The sequence below is a fragment of the Camelus bactrianus genome, chromosome 3 (genome assembly GCF_048773025.1).
Source record: "Camelus bactrianus isolate YW-2024 breed Bactrian camel chromosome 3, ASM4877302v1, whole genome shotgun sequence".
In the NCBI taxonomy this organism is placed as follows: Eukaryota; Metazoa; Chordata; class Mammalia; order Artiodactyla; family Camelidae; genus Camelus; species Camelus bactrianus.
Genome location: NC_133541.1, coordinates 52,900,230 through 52,913,710, shown reverse-complemented (window position 1 = coordinate 52,913,710; position 13,481 = coordinate 52,900,230). Strand labels below are relative to the sequence as shown.

Sequence of the window (13,481 nt, the reverse complement as noted above, 5' to 3'; positions counted from 1 at the left end):
CTATTAAAAAATAAACCACTTCAGTGCTTACTTATATAATGTAAAAGACATGCAAAAAACTTGTATTCTCATCAATAATATATTTACACTTTTATTATTAAAATACATTTCAATTATGTGGAACTTATCAAACTTATCAAACTCCTAGTCTGAGGGGATGAAGTGTTTATCTCTGGCCCAGCTTGGACAGCTCTGGGGGAGGCACCTTCGCAAAGGAACCCGTAGCAAGCACTTTCTAAGGTCAGTGTCATAACACAACACTTTGCTTTTATGGTTCCATCAACTGGGGATTCAGAACAGGCTGAGCCTCAGCCTTCTGAGGAAGCCTGGCTCTCCTGCTACATCCGGCTACTGCCTCTGGCCACCAGGCAGAGTTCTTGATTTCTAGCTTTCCTGAGTCAGCTGGACATTGCTCCATTAGGACTCAGAATTTGCTGTCAGGGAATATGACTCACAGCTAACAGCCTTTCCCAAAACTCCAGCTGCAGCTCTACCAGCGAGCGTCATTGGCACTGCCTTCTGAATGGAAGCAGAAGGGCCCAGAGGGTCCCAGGGCCGCCAGGAGGGGCAGCTCCCAGGAGCACAGAGTGTGAGAACACCCTCCAGTACTCTTTCCCGTCTGACTTCCAGCCGAGGATGCGTAATGACAGCACGACTGGACCAGCAGACAAATTCAAACCCAGCTGGCACTGGCTGACTGCCAGCTCTATTCCTGTCCAAGGGGCAGCAGTGTGGGGGTGACACAAAGCCTGCCTAGAAGTGTCAGTACTCTTCACACAGTCAGTTGGTCACCTTGGGTCTGGAGCTCCGTGTGTTCTTCTGGGAGGGAGGGGAGAGTCCTTCGTGCTGTCCCTTCTTGGGAAGGTGCATCCCACAGGCCAGAGGGGAAAGGAGAGAGGCTGGGATCACAGGGCCAGGCTGGGGCACTAGCCCTGCTGCATGGCTGGTGCTTGGGGGGAAGAGACATGCTTGTGTCCCAAATCTCAGCGTCTGCCTCTGTCCCAAGGCAGTCTCGTGTGTGTGTGTGGGAGGGGTACTCCAACTCTGGAGCCAGACTGTCTGGGACTGCATATAGCTCTACTTGCCAAGGGACCTTGGGCAATTACCTAATCTCCTTAAGGTTCCATTTCTTCACCTCTAAGTTGGAAGCCACAGCACCTCTTGGGTTGTTGCAAGTATTAAATAGGCTACTCTGCAAAGTCCTTAGCAGAGTGTCTAAAATGCAAATTAACCAATAATTATCAGCTGCCACACCAGTACCCCCAGATTCTGACCACCTCAGACTCTACAAATGAGTCCGTCTGGCAGGTGGCAGCATGTATGTGTGTGTTGGGGGAGGCACTATACAACAAAAGCAAAAACTACAGTGGGTCAGATGACAATCAAATGAATCCCCAAATCTGGAGCTGGTGGCTGAATAACGTCCTCCAAAGAGATCCAGGTCCTAATCCCTGGAAACTGAAATTTACTTACACAGCAAAAGTAATCATCTTTTTGCAGAGGTGATTAAGTTAATGATCTAGAGATGGGGAGGTTATTCTGGATATCAGGGTGGGCCAGAAATGTAATCACAAGTGTTTTTGTAAGAGGGAGATTTGACCACAGAAAAGGAAAAGGCAATGTGAGATTAATGTGGCCACAAGCTAAAGAATGCTGGCAGTCACAGAAGCCAAAAGAGGCAAGAATGAATTCTCCCCTAGACCCTCCAGAAAGTACCAGCTCTGCCAACAACGTGACTTTACTCCGCATGACTAATTTCAGACTTCCGGCTTCCAGGACTCTAAGAGAACAAAGTTCTGTTGTTTTAAGCCACCAAATCTGTAGTAATTTGTTACAGCAGCAATAAGAAACTAATATGTTAGCTTGGAATCCTGCCATGACTGTACATCCAGCCAGCAGAATGGAGACCTGGGAGAAGAATGCTGGCAAGACCTTCTCAGGGCCACAGCCACATCAGTCAGGATTCAGGGCTGGGCTTGAGCATCAGGAAAAGCCAGAATGTGACCAGGAGCTCAGGCAGGGACCAAGTCTCAAGGGCAGAGCTATGATGGAGGACAGCAGGGGACTGGCTGTCTTCTACACCCAAGCATGCCACACACAGGCTGATGGCAGCAGGCACGAATCCAGACCTTGGCAGGAGGACCTGCACCTATACACGCACGGCCCCCCTCAGTCAGGATGGGCTCCAGGCCGGCTTCTCAAAGTGCACTCTGGTACAGGCCTGGGAACTGTTATCCAACAGCGATGAGACAGGACAGAAACTGAGAATAAATGCTTATAAACTTCGAGCAAGTTGGCATCACCTGCACATTTTTGGAAATCTAATTTTTTTGCTGTTGAATCTTCTAATAAAATATTTCTGCTTGTGTTCTGTGTGCCTTTTAAAAAAGTCACTTTTCTAATAATCCATCCTGATTGTATTTTATGAGTGCTTGTTTGCAATAAATTGGAAAACACACACACTCACAACACTGGTCCTTTACCACCGATAGGGCTCCGACAACCACAGAGCAGGTGTCTGCAGGTGGCAGGGAGGAGGCCTCCGGATGCACAGGTGTGATCCAGACAGCTGTTCCAGGGGAGGGCTTGCATATGACGGCCTGAAACACAAAGGCCAGATGCCTAGAGGGCAACAAGAAGTGCAGGCTCCAAGAGCTCTCAGTTCTTCAGTCCCCTGCTTAACACCCATCACCTGCCCTGCCCCAGCCTTGGAAGGGTCCCATCAATCAGGTGATAAAGAGTAAATATAAGGTTCTCAAGGCCATGCATTTTCTCACCTCGGCTTTCCTGCTTAATTAGGCGTTTCCGGTGTATCTGCACTTCCTTGGCGCACATGAACCCAGAGCTGCGGTGCGTGCTGGGTGGCAGGATGAAGTGCACCCAGTGGGAGACATTGCTACCCAGAACCCAGAAAGGGGAAAATGACTACTTGTGCTGTACAAGTCGTGCCCAGGCTGCTCAAGCTCAGTGCAGTAGGCTGTCCTGCATCCCTTTTCTCACTGGTGCCTCCAGATACGCCCATGAGACTAAGATTATCATTCTTGTTTTACCAAAAACCCAAAGCTGGCTCAGAGAGGGTACCGGGTAATAAATCAAAGTAAGTCTTCAACTCCCACCGTCATCATTAACCATCTGGGTAACTTTGGAGTTATTGAACCTTTCTGGGCTTGAGTTTGCATATTTGTAAAATGTGGACAGTAATACCTTCACCACAGGGTTCTTATAATTAAGTAATCAAAGCAATGTCTGGAAAACACTTGACACTTAGCACCTGGCCCGAAGTTCCCAATAAATACTGACTTTAAAAAGCAGGGGTGGGGGGTGGGGAGAGGGGAGCCACAGCTAAGGCGTGAAGAAGCTCTAAAGACAGAGATTAAAAGAACACAGCACTAAGAACATCCAGAAGGAAAAATACAGAATAAAATAAAAGTAACTGGCATAGGAATAGCAATTCTAGTTCATCATGCACTGCATTTTGTAAATGCAACAAGAAGAATTATCCTGTTTACAATCAAATCATCAAAGAATTGGAAATTTGGAATGAAGCAAGTTTATTTTTTTTGGTGGTGTCTCCCCAAATCTAAACTCCCTCTTCTCATTTTTATTACAAACACACACACACATAAGGGCTCCACATAATCAACAGTATTTAGTCCAATGTGATATTAAAATATAATTACGGATGGAACGAAAACAATTTAAGAAAGCAATTAAAATGATTTCACAAGCTAGAGTATATTTGTTTTACGTCAGAAGTTTACAGAAATTAAAGCATGAAACTGAGCACTGTCACAGTCAGGAGTAACAGGAGCCACAAATTTCGTATCTTCATAGTACTTATTTCAGGTAGGTACATTTCATTCCCTGTATAAACAGGGAATTTTTTGAAGTACCAACTTAAACAGGTGTTAATTGGAAAGAGAAATTTAAATGATGATTGATTCAGAACTAATATGCCAAACAATCCACTCAAATATTTGAAAAGCTTCTCTCTCTTTAAAATAATATGGAAGAGGCAGGAAAGGGCACAGGGTTTGAAATACAGCAGACGACGTGGACCAGCAACAAATCACCAACACCGCACAGGAGCCCTGGGACCTCACCAGGCTCAGCCTGGATGAGTGAATCTATGAAAACAGGAAATGACAGAGAGCTTCAAGGCAGGTTACATGCTTACGATCAACATTTAAATATGACGTTGGGAGATGAGGAAGGAACTGTGACAACTATAGAAACTGATGAAGAAACATATGAAGAAATACATAAATCAGCAAAAGGGAATATTCTGATGCTCTTGGTCTGGGGAGATGGGGTTGTGCTAGTTGACCTGTCATTGAGAGTTGGATAAAACAAAGAATTTACCCTGTGTGGAAGATAGGAGACTTTGTACGATTGCCTATTTAAATGCAGAAGATACTCAAAAGAGAAACCTGCAAAGATTCTGATACTAAGAAATGACCAAGAATTCTTCTGTTCCTGAAATAAGCTGATTTAGACAGAATTCACAAATTCTTAAGCTAAATGGCATTTTAATTTTTCTCCAACTCCTCTGATAAATGTGATCACCAAGATGCAGAACTTTTCCAGGAGTTGATTTGCTCTGTTGTTTTTTTTCAATTTCTGGGTTTTTTTTCCCTTTAAATTAAATTTGATGTTTCCTTTTTTGATTTTTAAAGCAAAAAATAAAATAAAATAACATGGAGTCTTGCCATGACCTCAAGGAGAAGTCTTTGAAGAGAACTGGACTCATGATTTCCATCTCATGGGAACACAAGAGATGAAAAGCTAAAATGGACAGTCCTGAGCAAGACCATCATTAAGGGCTAAAGGATATGTGATGACTTTGCCCAAAGTCAGCAAGGTCGGGTTCCTACTTACCAGAATCTCCCCGGAGCATGGAAGTGCAAGACAACGGCCCAAGTTCTGAACAGAGGGTCACAGGGAACTTTATCTATAGAAGAGGTGGTAAACTTGGGCCTTAATTCAGCCAACTGCATTTATGGATGAGGAAAAAATCAAAAGCCACAAAGCCCCAGTGATGGTCCCAGGCAATGGCAGCTGACAGCTGTAGGCTGAGACAGAGAGAAACGTAAGGATGTTTGGGGCCTAAGCGACAGCACTGGTGACCCCAACAGCCTCCAAATCATGGCTTTCCAGCCTCAGGCAGTGGTGGAGGTTCACCAGGCTGGCCCTGACTCAATAAGGACTAGAAACAAATGACGTGGAGGCTTGAGACAATCATTTAAGTAATTTGGGAAATTCATACCACAGTTACTATACTCATATTTTGAACTTCATTGTTTCACATAACTAATTCAGCCCAAAGGATAACATACACACGTACTCGCTTCAGTTCAGAGGATGACAGTATACATACTTACACATTTTATATCATTTTTAAGTACCCTTTGGTGTGTTCATAGGATAATAAGTACTTTTAACATTTCCCAGTCTTTTTTGTGGTTAGATTTTTTGTTTTTTGTTAAGATACTGAAACGAAATTTGACATTTTATAAAATATCTTGGAAGCACTGTGCATTTGGGACACAAAGAATTGCAATCCTCATAACAATTCTCACAACATGTCAAACCCGACGTTTACTGTGGGTGGGATTTTACAAGTTCACAAAGTAACTAAGGGGAATTGTGTAGCAATTAAAGCACTTAAAAGCAAATCCGTAGCTTTTTCTTGACAGTCGCTGGTAGTATTTCAGTTGAGTCAACATATTTCTATTTTACTCCCAGGCTTCACATACTGAAGAATGTTGCCCCCCAACTGACCGTAAGACCACCCTCCCAGCCTTTCCTACAATTTGCTGATAACCCAATGATGTTTGCATCCTTGTGGGAGAAACTGACAGATGTTCTCTTAAAAATTAAAGATAAGTTAATTCATGGGCCCAAAGTTACCTTAAGTTTAAAAAGGGCAAATGGCAGAAAAGTTAAAACAGAGTAATGGCCCTGTTTTTGTAAAAATAAAATAAAATAAAATAAAGATTGTATGTAGAAATTAAACTGGATCTGTCACTGTAGGTAAGGAGTAAGTAAGAGTCACTATTCAGGAGGGACAAATTCCAAATTGCTAACAGTGGTCACCTCTAGGGTGGGGCGGCAGGAGTAGGTTATCAGGGAAAGAGACTTCATATATATGTATGAATGGGACAAATGGACAAACAAGTATGGATATGCATACATATTTTTTTTTAACCTGGTGATAATTGGGTGATTTTTACTTTACTTCGTACATTTCTCAGTATTTTCAAAAGATTTTGTTTTAAAAGTAGGCCAGTAGATTAAATTCCTGACCACATAATTTCATTTGGTTGTCAACAAAATCTCTCTCTCCTTCTCTCTCCGAAACACTTGCAAGGACTTTAAACGGTATCACAATCTACATGGCTTGCTGAGGTGAGGTATGCTCTTGGGCACTCAGGTCTATCAACTGCAAAAATCCTAAACTACTGATGTTTTCATAAAATATTTAAGGTGGAGATCTTCTGACTATGACATCTAAATATGTGTTATTTTTCCACCTATTATTTCTCAGTGAGCACTATGCCTTTTCTAATTATTTGATGAGGGTAATAATTAAGATATTTGATGAAATCAGGAGAGCAAATTAATCTTCTGAATATACAAATTAATTGGAAACCTAAATGTCCCAGAAATGTCAAGCTGTGATTTGTTTCTCCATGTGCCCCATACATGTAGCAGGGACCATGGCACAGCACGGCTGCATTACCAGGAAGATGACAACTGAAGCTCATAGCTGTGTCCCCAGTGCTGAGCATGGCACCTGGGACATGTTAAATACTCAATAAATATTTGTGGAATGAATAAATGAATGATCGGCAATATGTGAACATGTCCACAGCAAGGCAGAAGGAAGCAGTGGAAAGAGTGTGAGCTTTAGAAGCAGATGTTTGAATTCTAGCCCTGCTACATGCACAGTAGTGCATGACCTTGAGCAAAATGATTAACTTCTTTGAACATCAGTTTCTTTACCTGTTAATGGGGATAACAATACCTCCCAACTTCCTCTGGTTTTTGTGAGGGTTGATTGAAATAATATACATGTACCTAAACATTAGCCTTCATTAAATGGCAGTTCCTTCCTTTTGTGGATACTGAAACTATTGTCTAGAAATGGAACCAGCTGGCATGACAATGTGTTCATGAAAATCAGAATTTATTATTTTATAATATTTTGCCCACCTAGAATGCCTTTTGCCCTGTTTCTTCCTATCAAACCCAGACCCAACCTCAAGGTCAAGCTGAACAACAACCTTTGCCTCAGAGCCAAAGTAGACTTCCATCCCTTACTCCCACCCCAGCCAAAAGCGAGTTACTCTCCTCCAGTGAGCGTAGTAGCCCCCCTCTCTTACAGCACGACTTATACTGCTGAGTTTATAATCGTTTCTACCTGTGATATCTCCCCTCTTAGGCTGTCAGCTCCCTGAAGGACAAGGGTAATTTCTGGTTCCTGACAGCATCTTCAAAAAGCATTGTTTGTAGTGTTTTCCAGATAATACATGTTTAGGAAATTTTTAAAAACTAAATTAAGACAAATGATCCTATTTTCCCACAGGAAGAATGATATAATAGGCTATCATGTAACTGTTCAAGAAATTGATTTGAAATAAACTACAGATTGAATTAATTCTACAGATAGAAGCAAAGATTCAATAACTATGAAAATAATTATACATTAATAAAACAAAATATCAAAAAAACAAGTTACACGAATGGTAAAATTCAGCTTCAGGTTCTATAAAACGTATGTTAAAATGGGAGCCATACATTTCAGTGATCACAAAGGCTTCAACATAGCACACAGACATGTCTGTGACCTAAAAAGAAAACGCTGCCATGTCATACATTTGTTTTAACTCCTATAACCAGCTGTAACAAAGACAAAGCTTTCTTAAAAGTCGAAGGATATGGATGAGCTAGTTTCCTTAAAATGATGTCTTCTTTCTTCCGCACCTTATCATCACCCTTGCAGCAAGCAGAGCCATTCAGAACCATGCCACGGCCCCTGCCTGGCCTTCTAGCCTTTCCCTTCCCAGCACAGAAAACTCTTAGTCACCACTTCAAGATGGCTCCTGCTGGGATCTTGGGTTACCTTTGCCCCCTTTATATGGCGCCACTCCCTCTCGACCACATGTTCTTCTACTCTCAGATACTTTTTCTCCTCCTCCTGGGCTAATTATAGACACTGGTGCCTATCGAGCACTTACTATGTGCCAGACACTATGCTAAGTCCTTTGCAGATTATGTTCCAGCCCCGGCCTTGCAGATGGCTGATGGGAGCACACAGAGAGTGGTGGCCCAAATCACAAGAGGGTTGGGGTGGTCAAGGAAGTCTTTTCAGAAGGAGGTTTTAAAGAATGAGACAAAGAAGAGAGAGGAGGCATGGCATGTGCCAGGGGCAGAGAGCTGTGAAGAAACAGGACCTGTTCAAGGCTGAGAAAAGATCAGTCAGCTGTGCTATGACACCCCCAGGAGACTAGGTAGCTGAGAATCTTAGAACAACCAGAGTCGACCGAGGTTACCCGGGCATTCTCTCTGGAGAGCACAATTATACAGACTTATCTGAAGCCATTACGCAGTCTAGCCTTAACCCGTGAATTAACAGGTATCATAACATTTTAGAAGTTTTCTATCAACACAGCCCATCATATTCCTATGACTGCTGTTCCAATCCACCCTCCAGCCTCTCCCGTCCAGCCCCCTGCTCCCCTGACCTCCCTCTCAGCAGGAAGCCAAGCAAACGTCCTACACCTGGGGATAGAAGGGGACCGAGGTTCAGACCAGGGTTCTCAACTTTTCTCATGTACACCCACCACTTGGGGATTTTGTTAAAATGCAGGGCGGTTTCAGCCGTTCTGAGGATGGGGCCCAAGAGGCAGCATTTCTAACAGGCTTTCAGGTGCTGCTGTTCCGAGGACCACACTTTGAGTAGCAAGACTCCACCTGAGCAGATTTTGCAAGTCACACTGACTGGAGTTACATCCCACCTCCCCCCAACCCATGTCCCCTGAATAACCAGTGCTGAGCCCCAAGCTGTCTTATCTTAAAATGTGACGTGACTGCTGTGAACATTAGGTGAGAATGTATAGGAAGCATCTGGCACTTGGTCAAACTTCAGGACATGGCAGCTCTTACTGGTGGAAGTGAGCACCTTTGGGGCTATCCAGCTGCCACCTTAGTGTCCTTTCCTTTCACTCCCTTCCACCTCTTCTCGATTCCACTCCTTCCGGCCTACTCCTGGGCCACACCCTCTCTAATATTCCCTTTTTCACTAATATTTCCACTTGCACTGAAAAATGTTTATCTTTCACGTCCTGAAAAATAAACTTCCCTGTGACCTTCAGTCACTATTTTCTTTGCTCCACAGTTCAACTTGAAATTTGAAAGATTCCTCTACCTGCCTCTGCCTCCCCATCTCCATCCCAGCCCACCACACTCTCCGCTGTCTACCACTGATCTCAGAACATGGCAACTCTATGGTCTCTTATGAATTGTCATTACACTATACTTTTCTTATTTTCTTGAATGACCTTCGGTTTTAGTTGAAGTAGAGTGAGTTTATAATGTCATGTCAATTTCTGGTGTACAGCATAATGTTTCAGTCATATATATGCATATATATTCCTTTTCATATTCTTTTTCATTATAGTTACTACAAGATATTGAATATAGTTTCCTGTGCTGTACAATAAAAACTTGCTGTTTATCTATTTTACATCTTTTTATTTTACATGTTTACATTATTTTTAATATCTCCAAATCCCAAACTCCTGATTTATCTCTTCCTGCCCCCTTTTCCCACTGGTAACCATGAGTTTTGTTTTCTATGTCTGAGTCTGCATTTGTGTCTTTTTTTTTTTTTTAAGATACCACATATAAGTGATATCATATGGTATTTTTCTTTCTCTTTCTGGCTTACTTCACTGAGTATGAAGATCTCCAGGTCAATCCATGTTGCTGCAAATGGCATTTTTATTCTTTTTTATGGATGAGTAGTATTCCATTGTATAAATATACCACCGCTTCTTTATCCAGTCATCTGTCAATGGACATTTAGGTTGTTTCCATGTCTTGACTACTGTAAATAGTGCTGCTGTGAACACTGGGGTACATATATCTTTTCAAGTTAGAGTTCCCTCTGGATATATGCCCAGGAGTGGCATTGGAGTCTATTTTTAGTTTTTTGAGGAATCTCCATACTGCTTTCCATAGTGGCTGCACCAATCTACATTCCCACCAGCAGTGTAGGAGGGTTCCCTTTTCTTTACATTCTCTCCAGCATTTATCATTTGTGGACTTTTGAATGATGGCCATTCATTCTGACTGGTGTGAAGTGATACCTCATTGCAGTTTTGATTTGCATTTCTCTGATAATTAGCGATATTGAGCATCTTTTCATATGCCTATTGGCCATTTGTATGTCTTCACTGGAGGCCCATCACTGGAGTGGTCTAGGAAGAGGCAAAGGCAGGGCCTGGTCATTTAAATGCAGTTACCGCACATTCCTTTACAGTTTGGAGTCTTTTCCACTGGGAGTTCGCCAATGTTCCCACAATGTCATTACCTCAGGGATTCCATGAACGGTGCTATCTCTCAGGGCTGACTTAATTCCTGAGCAAATGGTGGGGGGTGGGGGTGGGCAGTGAGCCTCCACTCTACATGGGGAAGGGCACAGTCTTCAGGAGATTTTTGACTTCCTGTGTGACTCCGAGCCTGCCTAACTCCCACCTGGCTGGTGAGGTATCCCAAGGCAACCGGAGCGGCTTGCAGAGAAAGCCTGGAGCTGCCAGCCTTGCCGCACACCTCAGAGAGAAGTCATGTCCCTGGTTGGCTCTTCCTTCTGCCTAAGGAGCTCTCCACATGGTCTGATGAAGGGAGCTCTCCTGGTCTCACGTTTGGATGTTTGTGGGGGTTGGGGCGGAAGGTTTAACAGCAAGAGTCATCAACAGTCACTATGCTCTATGCACAGGTATCCCCAAAGGACCACATCAAGCAAGGTGGCTAATTGAGGCTGAGGTTCAGGAGTGCTAGGAGCCCTCGACCAAATACCTCATCATGTCACCCGACTTCTTAGCAGGTGCTAGCACTGGGGCTAGGCACAAAGGAGAGGTGGGAGTGAAGGGTTAGGAGGAGCATGGGAGGAAATGAGATGCTGATAATACAAAGGCAAATGGAGCCACTCAGTGATCAGTGGCGGTCACTCTTCTTTAGCCAAAGCGCCTCTCCCCTTCCTAAGGCCCAGCCGTCCTTCTTCCACCAGGTTTTTTTTTTTTCGTTCTTAATATGGAAAATAAGGATAATCACTAAACTAATTTGGCGAGTAAATACACCCTGTTTGGTAAGGAGATCTCTTCAAGCAATCTGCTCACTGTTTATGTGTTTCAGGAAATCTCTTATTCTGATCTCAAATGAAACAAGCTCCCAATCCACCTGTGGACAATTCATTTGTTCACTAAAGACATTGCCCTCACCGGAACTCTTGTTTGACAGCTCTCATAAACAATCTCTTTGTAATCATTTCACATCATGTAAGAAGCCTTATGAAAGTTGGGTGAATTACAGCTCATTGTCTGGAGACTGGGTCACCATGAAGACTGATGAGGCATGTGAGAAACCCTGGTTAAGATCTTGATTAGGAGAAAGAACATGGATCAATGTAAGAGTAGGTGAGGGATGAGACACAGCGCAGTGGCTGTGAGGTCAGGTGGGCGCAGTGAGGGCCTCTGGGAGAGAGTCCTGTCTCACCACCCACAATATGCCAGGTGGGGGCTCACAGCAGGTCCCTTCAGCCCAGGGAGGGACAGCAGAGAGGGAGCCACAATTTCAAAAAAGAGGCAACGCTCTTACTTGAACCCACTGTGCAACATTTTCTTGCTATTTTTAATAGTGATGCTAAACCTCCAGGAAGTGGGAAGAGGTGAATGAATCACTCAATTGATCAACAAGCAAATCTGATGGCAAGAAAACGTATCAGGTGGGCTTAAGGGATATAGGATAAATCAAATTCAATAGTTACTTTCAAAAGCTCATGATGAGCATATACGTTTTAATGTTTTCTTTACCAAGGTTTTGCAGTAATTATTACTGAACGCCTACCAAACTAAATTATTACTGAACGCCTACCAAACTAAGAAAACAAGGACGAAGACTATAAATGGCCCTACAGAAATTTGTAGGTGGTCTCTCTTTTTCGGTCCATTCAAAGGTTTCTACATTGGCAACTGTACATCCCTACATTTACATTTATTCCAGTGAACACATTAAGGAGAGAAGCTTGAGGAAAGGCCGAGTTCTCCATTTGATTAAAGACTGGTTCAATGTGTAGAATAAAAACCTTACAGATGACTTTGACCAGGTTTTCAGAAGCTCAGTTCAACACTACACAACATTTATAATTTGCCAAGCAGAATTCTCCAGAGAGAACAAATTCAAGAAATAATAAGCAAGAATAAAGAAAGAAAGAAAAAGCCCCATGCTTCATCCGGAGGGCTGAAGGCAGGGTCCCACAGACTTGAAGGATTATGAGTTAGGAAGAGAGAAGGAGTCGATTCTCATTAGTTCCAGTGGTCCTGTTCTATAAAGTCACTGCAGACACCGAATTAATAAGTACTGAACCACTGCTTCTAGGGGAAAGGCAGTGTTAGGTTCCTACGAGCCTCTGGTCATATTTTTGTCAACCGATTGACACAGAACCTTGTTTTACGTGTTTCTGCTGAAAGATGTCTTGTTTAAAACGTTGTCCATTCATGACATCAAGCTCATGGTGAAGAGTACTGTGCTCGTGCCTGAGTGGAGCCCATCAAATGCACATCTTTCCTTCGGGAGGCACACCACAGCTTTCCTGCTCTTAGGGACACCAGACAGCACTTGAGCATGATGGCTGGGGGCCCACTCAACAGTGAAATCACCAATGAAGAGGACTAAAATGTGAAAACATGACACTGAGCAGACTGGGAGAAAAGGACACTTGTTTACAGTCTGGGAGCGGAAATAAGAAGGCAGAGCAGCCCCTCGTTCGACCTCAGCGGAGGACATGCATGTCAGATGACCCACATTTCTCACTGCTCTGCCCATGTCCACAAAGGCCCACAAAAGCACTGCAAGCATTGGTTTTGGGGGTTACAAAAATCTTGGTGGGAGAGTAGGCAAATACAGAGTGCATAGGTAGTGAGGATCGACTGTGCCCCTCGCCCACCTCAGGAACAGCGCCAAGTCGCAGGCTACTCAAAGGCACGAGCCCGCTCTGTGGCACCCCCCCCCCCCATGCTGAAGGGGACGTCCCCTTATTCCCTGAGCAGCCTGGTCAGGGCAGAGTTGGAGCTGAGCTCTCTGAAAGGCCTTAGGAGCAGAGAAGTTCTCACTCCAGTTTCCGAGAAGGTACTCTTACCTGCTCCCTAGAAAAGAAGGGGAAATGGACTATTCTCTGTCTACACATCTTAATCAAGGAC

The 13,481-nt window shown here is 43.6% G+C and overlaps 1 protein-coding gene and 1 pseudogene across 12 annotated transcripts in view; one reads left to right on the top strand and one right to left on the bottom strand.

Annotated features, from left to right (window-relative positions):
* The window catches only part of PDE8B (phosphodiesterase 8B), a 294,732-nt gene that overhangs the window by 134,908 nt on the left and 146,343 nt on the right, over positions 1 to 13,481 (bottom strand). The gene's annotated exons all lie outside the window — the stretch shown is intronic.
* LOC105064437 (U6 snRNA-associated Sm-like protein LSm3 pseudogene) lies at positions 3,774 to 5,606 on the top strand (annotated as a pseudogene).